Genomic DNA, 14,099 nt, shown 5'->3' with positions numbered 1-14,099 from the left:
GAAAAGGAAAACAGAGGAGGCCTTAAGATTCGACCAGTGTTCATCCTGTGAGAGATGGAGAAGGAAGAGCCAACGGAAGAAGCAAGTTTAATTAACTGCTGTGAACATTCAAATAGAAAAGAGCAGGAGACATGACACAAGGGAAATGAGTCCCTGGAGGCAGAGCTTGTTGCTCTAGGAAGGAAGCTGACTTAAGTTACCAAAGACCAAAAATCCAAACCTGATGGAAGCCAAGGTCTGGGGAAGGTCGGGTCAGAGGTCACTCACACCCCCTGGGCCCTCGGCACAGGGATCCTCCGAGCGCTTTGCCCGCCCTAGAGAGCCCGGGAAACTGGGGTGATCTCGCCGGGTTCTCGATTAGACCAGGCTGGAGCCCCTGCCCCTGTGCTTCTGGGGAGTGGGTGGGCAATGGGGTGGGCTGTGCAGGAGCACCCCCATTCCTCCCAGCCCTGAGCACCCCTCAGGAGGGAGACTTGGTCCAGCTGAACAGGGCCTGGGTGGCTTCAACCAGTGGCCCGCCCCCCCAGAGCCTGCCCCAGGATTCAACTCCTGCTCCATCTCTGCAGGAGGCCAGGCCTGCTGCATCTGGTCTCCTGAGGATGCAGGTGAGACCGGCTAGTGCCCTCTGTCTTCCCTCCATCAGCTCCATTCCCAGAGGAAGCGGGGGCAGATCCCACTAAGAAAGGGCCAAGCAGACCCCAGCATCCTCTCAGGCTGCTCCTGAGCCCAGGTGAACGGGGGGATGCAGATGTCACCACTGTGGCTTCAGAGGCCAGCCAGCTTCTCCAGTCACTCTTGACCAGCCCTCCCTCTTGTGGTTGCAGGCTTCTAGTTACCTCCGTGATCCCCAGTTCCATCCTTGGGTTGCTTCTCAGCCGGGTAGCACCCAGGGGCTACGGAGGCACCTGGACACACTAACCATCTAACAAAGGACAACGGAGCCCTTGTCCTCAGTGAGGAGATGGGCACGTGAACTAGTAGCTACAATACAACGAGTCAAGTGTTATGGGATGGTCCTCAGGAGCAGCGGGAGTCACCTTGACTTCCCCTCTCACCCCCACTCCCCTGCTGACCACAGGTGCTGTCCACCCTCCAATGCATCTGCAGCCCACCCTTGAGTGCCAGCCCTGCCTGGACCAGGACAGCATCTGTCTCACCTGGTCGGTGGTCTTCTGACTCCGCCTCCAGTGGGCATGGGACAGTCTGGCCAGTGGTCTAAACACGTGACTCCATCCTCCTAAGATCCCTTACTGGTCCTTCCTCATATACAACTCAGAATGGGCAGGGCTCCCCAGGGGAAGGCCCCCCCCCCCCCATCCATCAGCTCTGCCTTGTCTTGGTCCTGCCATCCCCATGGCCAGGTGTGGTCCAGCACACAGCCGATCTCACCATGCCTCCCTTGCCTCAAGCATCACCGCTCTCCCAGCTGCGGGCCGTCACTGGGTCATTTCTTCTCTTCTGGATTCCTTTTCCATGATGTTTGGCCTAAAACGTTCCTCTTTGTCCATCAAGACCCAGTTCAAATGTCCTTTGTCGTACAAAACATTCTCCTACACCTGCAAGCAGATTTTTAAAAATAATAACAGCAGATTTGAAACACCAGAGGTGCAGAGCCCTCGCCTCCCATGTGCCAGGTGCTTATTGAATAGCTTATGGGCCAGCGTTCCCTACACCCCACGATGCCCCTGGCACCATGCTGGGGACGGTTCAGCAGACAAACAGAAGCACCCCAACTCCCAGAGCCAGCAGTTGAACTTTTGGCAATTCTGCACACCATGTTAAACATAGCCTTTATTAAAAATTAAATGATATAAACTCACAAGTAAATACATTTTTTTGACAGTGAAAGTATTAAATACTCAAAACTCATCCCTTCCTGATTTCCTTCTACGTTTCACTACTAGTTAAGCTGTTGAGATTACTCACAGCTGTTGTATCTCCAGGGTGGAAATGCCCTCAGACGGGGGGATACTGCACAGCCCTTCCCAACCCCCTGGTCAGTGATGTCAGGTTGGCAGCTTGAAACTGACCACGCTGGGAACGTTCACCCTGTGGGAATCAGCAAGTGCTACTACCCAGAGCTTGATTTATTCAACTTGATTGCCTAGATTTAAGAAAACTGGGGAGGAACTGTGCATAATGTAGACTGAACCTAAAACTACATCTTGTCTATATAGCTCATACCCTGTGAATAGAATAAAAAAATGAAAAACTCTTCTCCAGGTGTTGGAAAACCATAATCTGATTCAGCAAAGAACTGAGTCACATCGTTGGCATGTGTCTTTATTGCTCCACTTGTGTCTCATTAGTTAAACCTGAACAAAAATATCAGCCAACATTCATGTCAGAACTTTGTTAGTCAATGTGGTGAGCAACTTCTTTTCTGAATTGGACTGTAATTGATCATTTATTTGTAGTAAAATTTATCATAAACTTAGGTGCACACATGTGCACACACACACGTACCCGTACAAAGCCCATTGTTAAGATGCAAATGAACTTATTTCCAAAACAGAAACAGACTCACAGGCTTCAAAAACAAACATACGGTTCTCAAAGGGGAAAGATGGGGGAGGGACAAATTAGGAGTTTGGGATTAACATATACACACTACTATATATAAAATAGGTAACCAACAAGCACCTACTGTATAGCACAGGGAACTGTGCTCAATATTCTGTAACAACCTATATGGGAAAAGAATCGGAAAAAGAATGGATACATGTTAGTATACAACTGAATCACTTTGCTGTACACCTGAAACCAACACAACATTGTAAATCAACTATACTCCAATATAAAATAAAAATTAAATTAAAAATTTTTTAAAAAACATTTCCCGGACTTCTCTGGTGACGCAGTGGTTAAGAATCCGCCTGCCAACGCAGGAGACACGTGTTCGAACCCTGGTCCGGGAAGATCCCACATGCCACGAAGCAACTAAGCCCATGTGCCACAACTATTGAGCCTGCAGTCTAGAGCCTGCGAGCCACAACTACTGAGCTGGCGTGCCACAACTACTGAAGCCCACACGCCTAGAGCCTGTGCTCAGCAACAAGAGAAGCCACCGCAATTAGGAGCCCACGCACCGCAACAAAGAGTAGCCCCCATTCGCCACAGCTAGAGAAAGCTCGCGAGCAGCAACGAAGACCCAATGCGACCAAAAATAAATATAAATAAATAAATTTATTTTAAAGATAATAAAAAATGTTAAAAACAAATTTCCCAGCACCCATTAAAATCACCCTAGAGAAGCAGGTAGGATCCTTATCAACCCAACGTTACAGGTTAGGAAGCAGAGGCCTAGGGAGGGGGCAGTTAGCCAGGGGCAGCAGGTATGCGGTGACAGAGCTGGGAGTGGAACCACAACCCTTTGCTCTCACTTCCTGGGCTGAATTCCCTCCGGGACTGAACGCCTCCCTCCTCTGCACTGGCGAAGCTCTTTGTGCACACCCGTCTTTCTCTGTAGTGATAATTCCAAGATAATTAACTGGGTTCTTTTCTCCTAGTAGACGTCTTTATTTCTCTTCCTCCAGGGGCTATGGCACAATCCCTGGCAAACGGTAAGCACTCAATAAATGCTTAAAGGCACAGATGAGTCCATACATCATTAACGTGGTCCCATTTGCTCTTGACTTCCAGCCTGAAGACTTTGGCTGTGCTGGTTCGTCTCCTCTGAGCCCCCATCTCTGCCTGCAGGAGGGACCCTGTCCCCAGTGCTGGTCCCCAGTGGGGCATCCTCCAGCCGCCTGCGCCTGGGTGTCTCTGCCCGCCCACAAGATGCTCCCATACCCTCTGCAGGCAGCCCTGATGTTTATGTGTGCATTTCACTTCCCTGCACCCGAAAAGCTTCCCTCTTGTAGATGGAAATTGCCAGACAGGTCACCTCACAGGGCGCATCAGGTGTCCCAATGGCTGAGGGTGACTGTGAATGAGATAAAGGCAGACTTGACCTTCCTGGGGAGTCCTGCCTGGGGCTCCTGTTCATCTGTAGGTCTCCCTTGCTCCCGGGCAGTTCCCTCTGCAGACGCACCCTCCATCTGAGAGAGGGTGAGAGGGGCTGGGGCACGCGGGGCTCTATCCCAATAAAAAGGTCCCCTCTCTGGCTTTGAGCTGGCTGGAAGATGAAGGCATCCTACATTCAGATGACAAACACACCCCTGGGCCCTGCACTGGGGCGTCCCGGCTGATGCTTGGACAACCGTGACCCCTTGTGCATTTACACAAACTCTGGAATCTTCAGCAGCACCAACTTGAAATGGCTGTGGGCACAGGGGAGGGCTGTGGGTAGGTGGGCTGAGCCCTGGGTGGAGGGGGAGGGAGCGAGGCAGAGAGAAGGCAGTGGGGCTTGAGCAAGTGCAGAAGGCCCTGCCCTGCCAATCCCCGCATCCTGGGCAGGTTCCTGGGGTGACCTGTAACCCTTGGCCCCCGCCTGGCTGGCAGGGGAGGGGAGGGGACCAGAGGCCTGGGGATGTCTTGCGTCAAATCCGTCTTGCTTGCCTTTCCTCAGGAATGATACAAACCCTGGTCCAGGCAGACAGGATGGAGAATGGGGCTGCTGGAGAAAATCTGAGAGGCCCATCCTTCCCCTCACTCCGTCCCGGCCCCGTGCACAGAAGTGGCCGGCCTCACACGTATGCAGTGGTACCTGGACTGAAAGGAAAGTCTCAGCTGGGAGCCTCCCACCCAGGCTCCTTCAGTCCTGGATGTGCGGCTTGGAAAGGTCGCTCTGCCTTCCGGACACTCAGTTGCTTCTGCTGTACAAGAATTTAGTGATTCCTGTCGGGCAAGTGGTGGGTGAAAAGGCCTCATTTATGGGGTGCCTGGCGCTGCTCTCCAGGCAGAGTAAGTCTCCCTCAAATTGTAGGGTCATCATTCCTTTATCACCACCGTGCTTTTTACACCCAACGTCGTGGTCCCCCGCAACCAGCACCTGAAGGCAAGCTGCAGATTACCTTGTTTTCAACACTTACGTTGCTTTTAATGACAGAGGAAAAAAGAGACGAATTCTTGTTGCCAACAGTTCCAAAGACAGAGGTCAGAGACGCCCCCGGCCCTGGTTCCCCATGGCTTCCTCAGAAGTGACTCGTGTTTTCAGGACAGGGAGCAGTGGAAAGGATTTTTTCAATCTCAGAAGCCGAGTGAGAAAGCCGGTGTCCAGTGCCTTTTTCGCATTACTCTTTGCGTCTCTCTTCCTGCGAGGTTAGGGGCTAGTGCTTCCTGCCTGCCCGTCTTTGTGCTCCTGTCTCTCCTGGTGACTCTTCCCAGCCTATGAGCTGCTGGGATGACACAGTTCCCTGCAACGGCGCTGGTGGCCACCTGGCTGCCGTGTGCAGATACGCCCAGCGCACGGCCTCACGAAGGTCCCAAAGGAACGTCGCACGGATTGAGAACCATCTCCCGCAAACCCACGGTTGGCCAACAGAGAAACTGAGGACGCAAGGAGTGGGAAGGGTAGAGTTAAGACTATGACCGAGCCAGTGCTTTTTTGTTGTTGTTCTGCTTTTTTTTCCCACTATTCCCCAGTGCCTCAAAAAATATGCAATTATGTAGTTATGCTTTCAGTCTATCTGTAACCCCTGAGATCCAGGTGAAGTGGAAGGGAGTCCCCAAGTCCAGCCCTACTATTACCTCCTTTTACATTTACTCGGAGAGGGAGGGAGAGAGAGACAGAGACAGAGATACAGACAGAGACAGAGACATTTGAAGAATAAGTGAAGTAAGCCAGACAGAGAAAGATAAATATCATATGATATTGCTTATATGTGGAATCTAAAAAAAAAGATACAAATGAACTTATTTCCAAAGCAGAAAGAGACTCACAGACATAGAAAACAAACGTATGGTTACCAAAGGGAAAAGGGAGTGAGGGATAAATTAGGAGTTTGGGATTAACAGATACACATTCCTATATTTAAAACATATAACTAACAACAAGGACCTACTGTAGAGCACCGGGAACTATACTCAATATTTTGTAATAACCTATAAGGGAAGAGAATCAGAAGAAGAATATATATATACGTATATATGTATAATTGGATTGCTGTGCTGTACACCTGAAACTAACATGGGATTGTAAATCAACTATACTCCAATTAAAAAATAAATTAAAAAAAGAACATTTCTTAATTCCCACTTTGTCTCCGGCACTGGGACCCACACCAGGAAATCTCAGCGAGCCTGGCAAGCCGTGATACTGACTCTGAAATCAGCACGGGGTACATTAAGCCCTAATCGTAACTGCTTTTGTCTCCTGAAGATGTTTTGTCTTATATGACAATTTCTGCAGAAATAATTGATTTTATGCCTGGATTTCATTCCTTGCCTATCATGTTGAAGACATAAACACATAATGAGAATGTGGTCTAACATTCAGCGAGTTAAACACCAGCAGAGTATGTGGGATTAATCAGCCCTGTTTCCTGCATTAGATTATCTGGAGCAAGGCAGGGGTTTCCTCGGGACTCAGCTGCCAGCCTGTCCCCAGCAGATGTGGCCCAAGAGGGCACGGTGGATCCCAGGCAGCCTGACCGTAAAGGGCTCTCGTGCAGCAAATTAATATTAGGGTGATATTATGGCCAGGGTGCCCTTACCACCCAGATCCTGCTTTGTCCTGGTCATTCCTCCTCCTAATAAGCTTCTGGATGTGTGTCATGAGAACCACAGGCCTAGAGTCAAAGCCCCAGTTTTCACCACTTTCCATCATTACCCCAATGCTGGGCTTCCTGGCAGAGCTAAATGCAGCAAGTGACTTGGGTTCACACACCAGGCATGAATTCTCCTTCCTTCTTGGGGTGAAATGGAGGGGGTAGGGGGTGGGGGGTGTACAGTGCCACTGTCCTGCTGACACTTCTACCTACACAGTGTATCATTGTCCAGGGGCTGCCATACAAAGGACCACAGGCTGGGCGGCTTAAACAAGGGACATTTACTGTCTCACAGTCTGGAAGCTGCAAGTCCAGGATCAAGGTGTTTGCAGGGTTGGTTTCTTCTGAGGTTGGTTCTTCTTGGCTTGTAGATGGCAGTCTTCTCCCTGTGTCCACACATGGCCGTCCTTCTGTGTGTGTCTGTCTGTGTCCTAGTCTCCTCTTCATATAAGGACCCCAGTCATGGTGGATCAGGGCCCACCCATAGGACCTCATTTTCCTTAATCACCTCTGTAAAGACCCCATCTCCAAATACAGTCACATTCTGAGGTCCTGAGGTGAGGACTTCAGCATGTGAATTTTAGGGGAGGTCACAATTCAGCTCCTAACATCAGCTTATGACTTAAAAGGGAAAGGTTTGCATGAGTATGTGACCATCGCCCCTTTGATCCCACCCACCGGAGTCCACCCCCTCCCCGAGATGATTCACTGCAGTAACACAAACAGCACAGAAATGTGCAGGATGCCCAGATGCCAGGAGGAGTCAGGCATGATCTCACCCTCGGCGGGGGTGGGGGGGGGGGCGGCGGCACACAGCCCTCCAGGTGACACACACAAATCACTCTAAATCAAGGCCGACCAGGACTCAAGTTCAAGAGCAGTGAGATGTGGCAGAGCCCCTGGGAGGAGGTGTCAGGACACCAAGTCCACCTGGGCAGATTGGGGATAGGTGTGGGAGGGAGGCTGGAGGAGGGTCTCTGCTCTTGTTGACTTGCTGGAGACATGTCCCCCATGGAGCAGAGGAGACAATGCTTGAGATGAAAGAAGGGGCAGGGTTTGCAAAGAGACAGTCAGCCAAGGGCAGCTGCCTGCAGGTGAGTTTCAATGCGGATGACACCTTGGGGGTGAGGGCAGACACTAGGATGATGGACCAAGAGAAGGGCGGGTCTCACAGTGGCTTTACGAGGTGTTGGCATTGGCCTTGACAAACCCCACGGACCCCCTGCATCATACTCCACAGACATCACCTCATTTAATCCTCCCAAGAAAACTCCCAGAGGAGCTCTTGTGCAGCAACTCCACGGACAGTGAAGCCGAGTCCCAGAGTCACCTAAAATCACACAGCTGGGAAGGGGCGGTCTCTGAACCCAGGGACTATTTCCTGGCAAATGCCCATCACCTTGGTGACGCACGGGGCTGGAGACGGAGTGGAGAGGCAGGAAGCCTGGGGGGGGTGGAGCAGGAGCAAAGGCAGTCCTGGGCTGTGCAGAGAGGGTCCCCCAGTCCCCTCAGAAACTCCCACCTGCCCCGAGGTCTCCCCAGTCCCCCCGCAGAACACACTTCAAATCCCGCAACTCTCCTGGCCTCTATGGGAGGCGACCTCAAGCCCCTTGAGAGCAGTGACTCCGCAGACAGTTCCTTGAGAGGAAATTCTGGTTCCACCGCGTTTTAAGTGTTGGTCGTGGGCAAGTTCACACATCTCTGGTGCCACACAGTTTCATCCTGTATAAAATGGAAGGGGGTAGAGGGAAATGGAAACAATAATCAGACCTATTTTATGGGGTCATCTGGAAAATTAAATGAAGTTTTATGCACGCACACACATAACTTCTCCGAGTTAGCAAATAAAAACGCAGGACTTCTTATAACAGTCATAATTTATTAGTATAAATATGGTCAAATATTGCGTGATATCCACTATAACAAATTTTATTGTTTGAGATTCAAATCTAACCAGACATTCTGTATTTTTTTCTGGCCACCCTAACACACACACACACACACACACACACACACACACACACACACACACACACAGTGTCAGGAAAATGCTTCCCAAATCATAGGAAATCATTATTCCCTCCTCTTCTGTCACCAGGAGTCTGGCAATAGAATCTCATAGGCTCTGTCCCTTTCTCTCTTGTGCTCTCTAATAGCTATTGATTAAAAACCCACCAGGTATTTCCAAATGACACATCAGACCCTGACTTACCCCTTCTGGAACGCTTCCATGGATTTCACTGCATCGGCAGGTCACGTACCCCTCATCCTGCCGGCAGGTCTGATGCTGTCTGTCCCCTCCCTCTACCCCCTTTGTCTTTTTGCCCAACTGGCCTACTTCCAGATCATTCATTCATTCACAAATATTTCCTGAGCACCTACTATGGGCTCTGGTGTAGAATGAAGTCACACCCCCTTAGAGCTTAAAATCCTGGCTCCTGAATAATGCAGGTTCTCCACCCACACCCCCAGGCTTTCCCCCCTGGGGCTCCCCACCTTCCCAGGGTTATTTCTTGAGGATGGGAATGTTCCCATGTATAGAATATCTCCTCTGTGCCAGCGACTGGGTTGGGGCTTTGTCTACATTATTTTATTAAATCTTCACAGCGCTATGAGACATCATTTTTATCCTTATTTTTCAGGCCGACAAACTGCCGTAGGCCCAGAGGGATAAACAATACACCCAATACACCTACAGCTGTAGTTGGAACACGACTGAGCGGGGACTCCCAGGCCCACCGACTCAAAGTTGGTGTCCTTTCCCATGGGCTATGTTTCCTCCTACATTAATTTAAAAATCTGTAAATATCCCTCATTGGAGGCCAGTGATGACCAATAAAATAGGTGCAATACACACATGTTGACAACATCTTCAGGATGACCAGTGAGAAAAACTCATCCCTGAATCACTGTAGATTCTTGCTGTGACCCGAGGTGCCAAGCAGCCACCAGAGGGGAGGCCCCCAGTGAGCCAAGCCTGGGACAGGACCAGCCCCAGAGGAGGTGATGGGCAGGTGGTCACGTGCTATTGGTACAGTGACAGCCATGGAGCACAGAGGAAGGAAGGACCACTCAGGGCTGGAGAGGCCAGAACCGGCTTCAACGAAAAGGTCCTTGTCCACCGGGGGTGGAAGGATGGCCAGGATTGCAGCTGGCGGACACATCTGAGCGTCATTGTTGGGAGCAGAGGGTAGGTTGGTTTAAGCGGAACACTGGACAGACTAAGTCCCTGGAGACCAGAAGGTGAGATGCAGCCCAGGGACATGGAAAGGACTTGTGCACCAGGCCCACGGGGTCGATCCTCATCCACAAGGACGTCACCCACTAGAGCTGGCAGGACAAGGAGGTGACAGTGACAGGAGACCTTGCTGCTGGCATGGAAGGGGAGAGGCTGGGTGCCGACCTCTTTGAAAGGAGGTGCATGCTTTAGGGGAAAACAAGACCTGGGCTCACACTGGGCTGATGGCCAGGATCAATTGGGGAGTTTACAACAAATAAAAGACCAGTTCCAATCACCGCACCCAAAATATCTATTGACTCTGTACCTATGAGAAGGGGCCGAGGAAGCCGTTTCGGAGGCGGTGCTGGTTTCTGGTGATTGATCAGCTTTGGGAACCCCTGGCTGTGCGGGGTCCCCCTGGGGAGGCATCAGCACCTCAGAGGTACTATTACCTCTGGACACACAGGATATTTGGGGAGTTCTGTCTTTGTACCATTTGGCTTCTGTGAGCCCTGCATGACCTGCAGGAATCTGGGGACAAGCTAATACCTTTAACAACTTTGAGACTTTAATTAGCTTCACATACTCAGGCTGTCCCAGCCTGTGCCCCCACGTGGCTCCTGGTGGCGTGCAGCAGCAAGCACAGGTGACAAGTCTGGAATCGATGTGACAGTCACCATACCTGGTGGAAGTCTTGTGGATTAACTCCACTGATCCCAATTTAATTAGGACCCAAGGGACGTCCATGTGAGGCAAGCCTTCAGGTACTTAGGTCACGTGTGAGTCGAGTTTAACATTGTCTCAGGGGAGACACCTGGACTCACCCCTATGTCTTGAGAGCTTGTGTGGTCCAGCATCTGGCTGCTCCCCGCTGAGGACACCGCAGACGGTCCTGGTTGGAGGAACTCACTAGGGACCCACCAGCCGTGGCCACCTTCTCACCATGGCAGCTACCAGGTGGAAGCCTCGGGATGGACTCCTGTAGGTGGGTCCTCTAGGATCAACCCACATTCCCACTGCCCCCATCAAATGCACACACACAGACACACACACACACACGCCCACACCTCTGCACACACGCTCATTCCTGAGGACACGCCCAGCTTTCTCCACATCCTGCTGTGCCCGCTTCCACGTGAAAATCAATGAGTTGTAGGAGTTGGAAGCCACCAGACCCTCGCTGTGCAAACTCACTCTCCAAACAGCTAAGTAAAGAGGAGGGGCCACATCTGTAAATTCATGCATATTTTTGACTATTTTTTGCTTTTTTATACAGATGCTTGGTATCATAAAAACAGTTTTGAGAGACATATTTCCAAGCTCTCATAGGAAGTGGGAACAAGGGACAGTGCTTCCTCCTGTGACCTTCAGAGGAGTTGCCCAGGAGATGCCCTGGAGACACAGTGAGTGGGCTGGGCTGTGTCCACATGGTGAGGGTGACGTCAGTGTGTTGGGTTGAATGCGTGCAGGCACTTGCCCATTTAGTCCTTACAGTCGTGTAGAGACTAACAATGACTCAGTTTTATAGTCAGGGGACCGAGGCATGGAAAGCTTTCTAAAAAAAGAAAAGTGTTATTTTATATTAGAGTATAGTCTATTTACAATGTTGTGTTCATTTCAGGTATACAGCAAGGTGATTCAATTATATATATACTTATATCTATTCTTTTTCAGATACTTTTCCTATTTAGGGTATCACAGAATATTGAGTAGAGTTCCCCGTGCTATACAGTAGGTCCCTGTCAAATCCATCTCCGCGGAGCACACAGACCACACAGACCTGAGAAGCACGAGGGGGACCCACTCAGTCAATAAATTAATGGCAGGGTGTGCCAACGTGTGCCCGTCCATCTACGACCACTGGCTTTCACTGAGCATCCAGCCTGGGCAGGCTGAGGGTCGGCACAGAGAACACAGGGCAGTCCAGGGAGAAGCACCAAACACCTGCAGGAATCCTTACACGGCGGGGCCGCAAGAACTCTCAGCCGTGGGCTGAGGAAGGGCAATATGGGAAGGCACCCCACCAATGCAGCAGCCACCAGACTAAGAGGCCTTTGTTTTGGACCTTGAAGGGCAGGTGGAGTGCAGGCACGGGAGCAGGTAGAAGAGCATCCCGTGTGTGAGCGAAGGCATCCCTTCCTCCCACGTGGGAGAACCTCCCATGGTTCTCCACTCTGGGCTGTGTGCTGGGGGGTGCAGGACCAGTGCTGACCTTGAAAGTCTCCAAGGGCAGGGATGCAGGATGGTGCCATGACCCGTGGGAGCCATGGACATGAGGCTCGAAGGCTAGTCGGGGTTCCACGCCTGGAACGTGAGAGGGATGGAGGCGACAGTGGGCTGCAAGAAGGAAGATGTGACTTGTCGGGTTGTTTTGGAAAGTGCCAGAACCCACCAGCATTTGTCCCCTGTCATGAAGCGGCTGCTGCCCAAAGTTCCCAGTGACATTGCTGTCCAGACACTTAACATAATCAAAGCCCATTGCCATAGAAACATCAAAAGTAAGGCTGACGTGTGGCAGTGTGCTCTGAAACACCATCGGTAGAAGCCGCATCCCCACGTCTGCTCCGGGAAGAGTGGGGGGCGTGGGCAGAGCTTCCCCTGAGGGCAGTCGGGCAGAACCCACGGTGGGATGTGGCCCCTCTGCCAGCATCGCCTGGCTCTCGCCTCCTGCCTGCTGTTCTGGTTCCAAGCAGAGGGAGCCAAAGTGGACGGGCACCTCCCGTGGGCGAGGCACATTCACCCACAACCTCCACCTGCCCCTCAGGGAAGCTTTCACCAACCTCCTCAGCAGCTGCACTGCCCCAGGCTCTCTGTGCCACAGGTCTTGCCAAATTTGTGGGCAATTGTTTGCTGCCGTGATTCTCTCACCAGCAGGGCTGCGGGGGCACAGGCGTCCCCCATCCTGACTCAGCACCCCATCCCCCAAGGTGTGTCTCCAGGGACCCTTGGGGTCTCTCCTCGGGTCTGCTGCCCTGGTGCCCTATAGGTTCTCTCTCCACACAGCTGCTGGTCAGCACACTTGGTCCGTGCCAAGCTCATCTCTCAGACAGAGCCTGTCGCACACCCAGGGGCTGGTTCCAGAGGCTCCCAGGCCATGAGGTCTAAATGCCACGGAGGCCGGCCCCTGTGGACTTCTGCCCGGACCCACACTGGGCTCTGGGCAGACGCATCATGTGGTCTCCATCCCACTCTGTTACAGTGGGCCACCTGAGCTTTGAGGAAGCAGGATGGTTGTTCTCTTAGCTCCTTGTTCACCATGGACCTGGGCCAGGTGGGTGGGGGACAAGTGCCGAGAAGTCCTATCTTGTCTCTGTTCGTCCTGCTCCCTAACCACACCCAGCTCTGCAGGAAAAGGCAGACTTTGTGAGCAGGCCCCTGGACTGATCCAGCATCCTCTCAAAGAGCTGGACTCTGACCCCCACTTCCACTCAGCTCAGGAGAGTCTCAGTTGTGCACGGTGGCAGGGAGGGACCTGCCCAGGGACATGCTCCTGAAGGTGGTGGAGAGGAAACAGAACCTAGCTCTGCCCAGCTGTCCAGCCCACCCCCTCCCCCGGGAGATCCAGGCAGTGGTTTGTAGAGCACGTGGGTGTCATGTCCAACTCTGCTACCCTTCCTGGGCCTCATGGGAAGACTTCCCAGATGCCCTGTGGTGAGTTGGAGCCCAATGACCACATGTGACCAGTGAGCTGTGATGAAAACAATGCCACTTGGGGTGGGAAGCAGTGACCCTGCAGGATGAGGGTCCTTGACAAAGCCCCTGGATCCCTGAGTCACTGCCTGGAAAGGAGCTGCCCTGAGCATAGCTACAGACCTGCAGTGGAGTAGCCAGTGAGGAATCTGAAAAGTGGGGCTGACTCCTTACCGCAGCACAGCCATGACCTTCCTGGCTGATGCAGGCTCCAAAGGAAAGAGCCCTGAGCCCTTCATGAACCCCAGGAGGACCATGTCTGAATCTAGGGACCCATCTGGGAAGCTGGGAAGCAGGGTGGGTCCCAGGAGGGGAGCCAGGGGTGCAGATCACAGGACCCAGGGTCTAAAAGCAGACCTCCACGAGGGTGTGGAGAAAAGGGAACCCTCCTGCACTGTTGGTGGGAATGTAAATTGATACAGCCACTGTGGAGAACAGTATGGAGGTTCCTTAAAAAACTAAAAATAGAACTACCATATGACCCAGCAATCCCACTACCGGGCATATACCCAGAGAAAACCATAATTCATGCACTTGTC

This window comes from Eschrichtius robustus, chromosome 13, assembly GCF_028021215.1.
Source record: "Eschrichtius robustus isolate mEscRob2 chromosome 13, mEscRob2.pri, whole genome shotgun sequence".
Classification (NCBI taxonomy): Eukaryota; Metazoa; Chordata; class Mammalia; order Artiodactyla; family Eschrichtiidae; genus Eschrichtius; species Eschrichtius robustus.
This window is presented reverse-complemented; position numbering follows the sequence as displayed.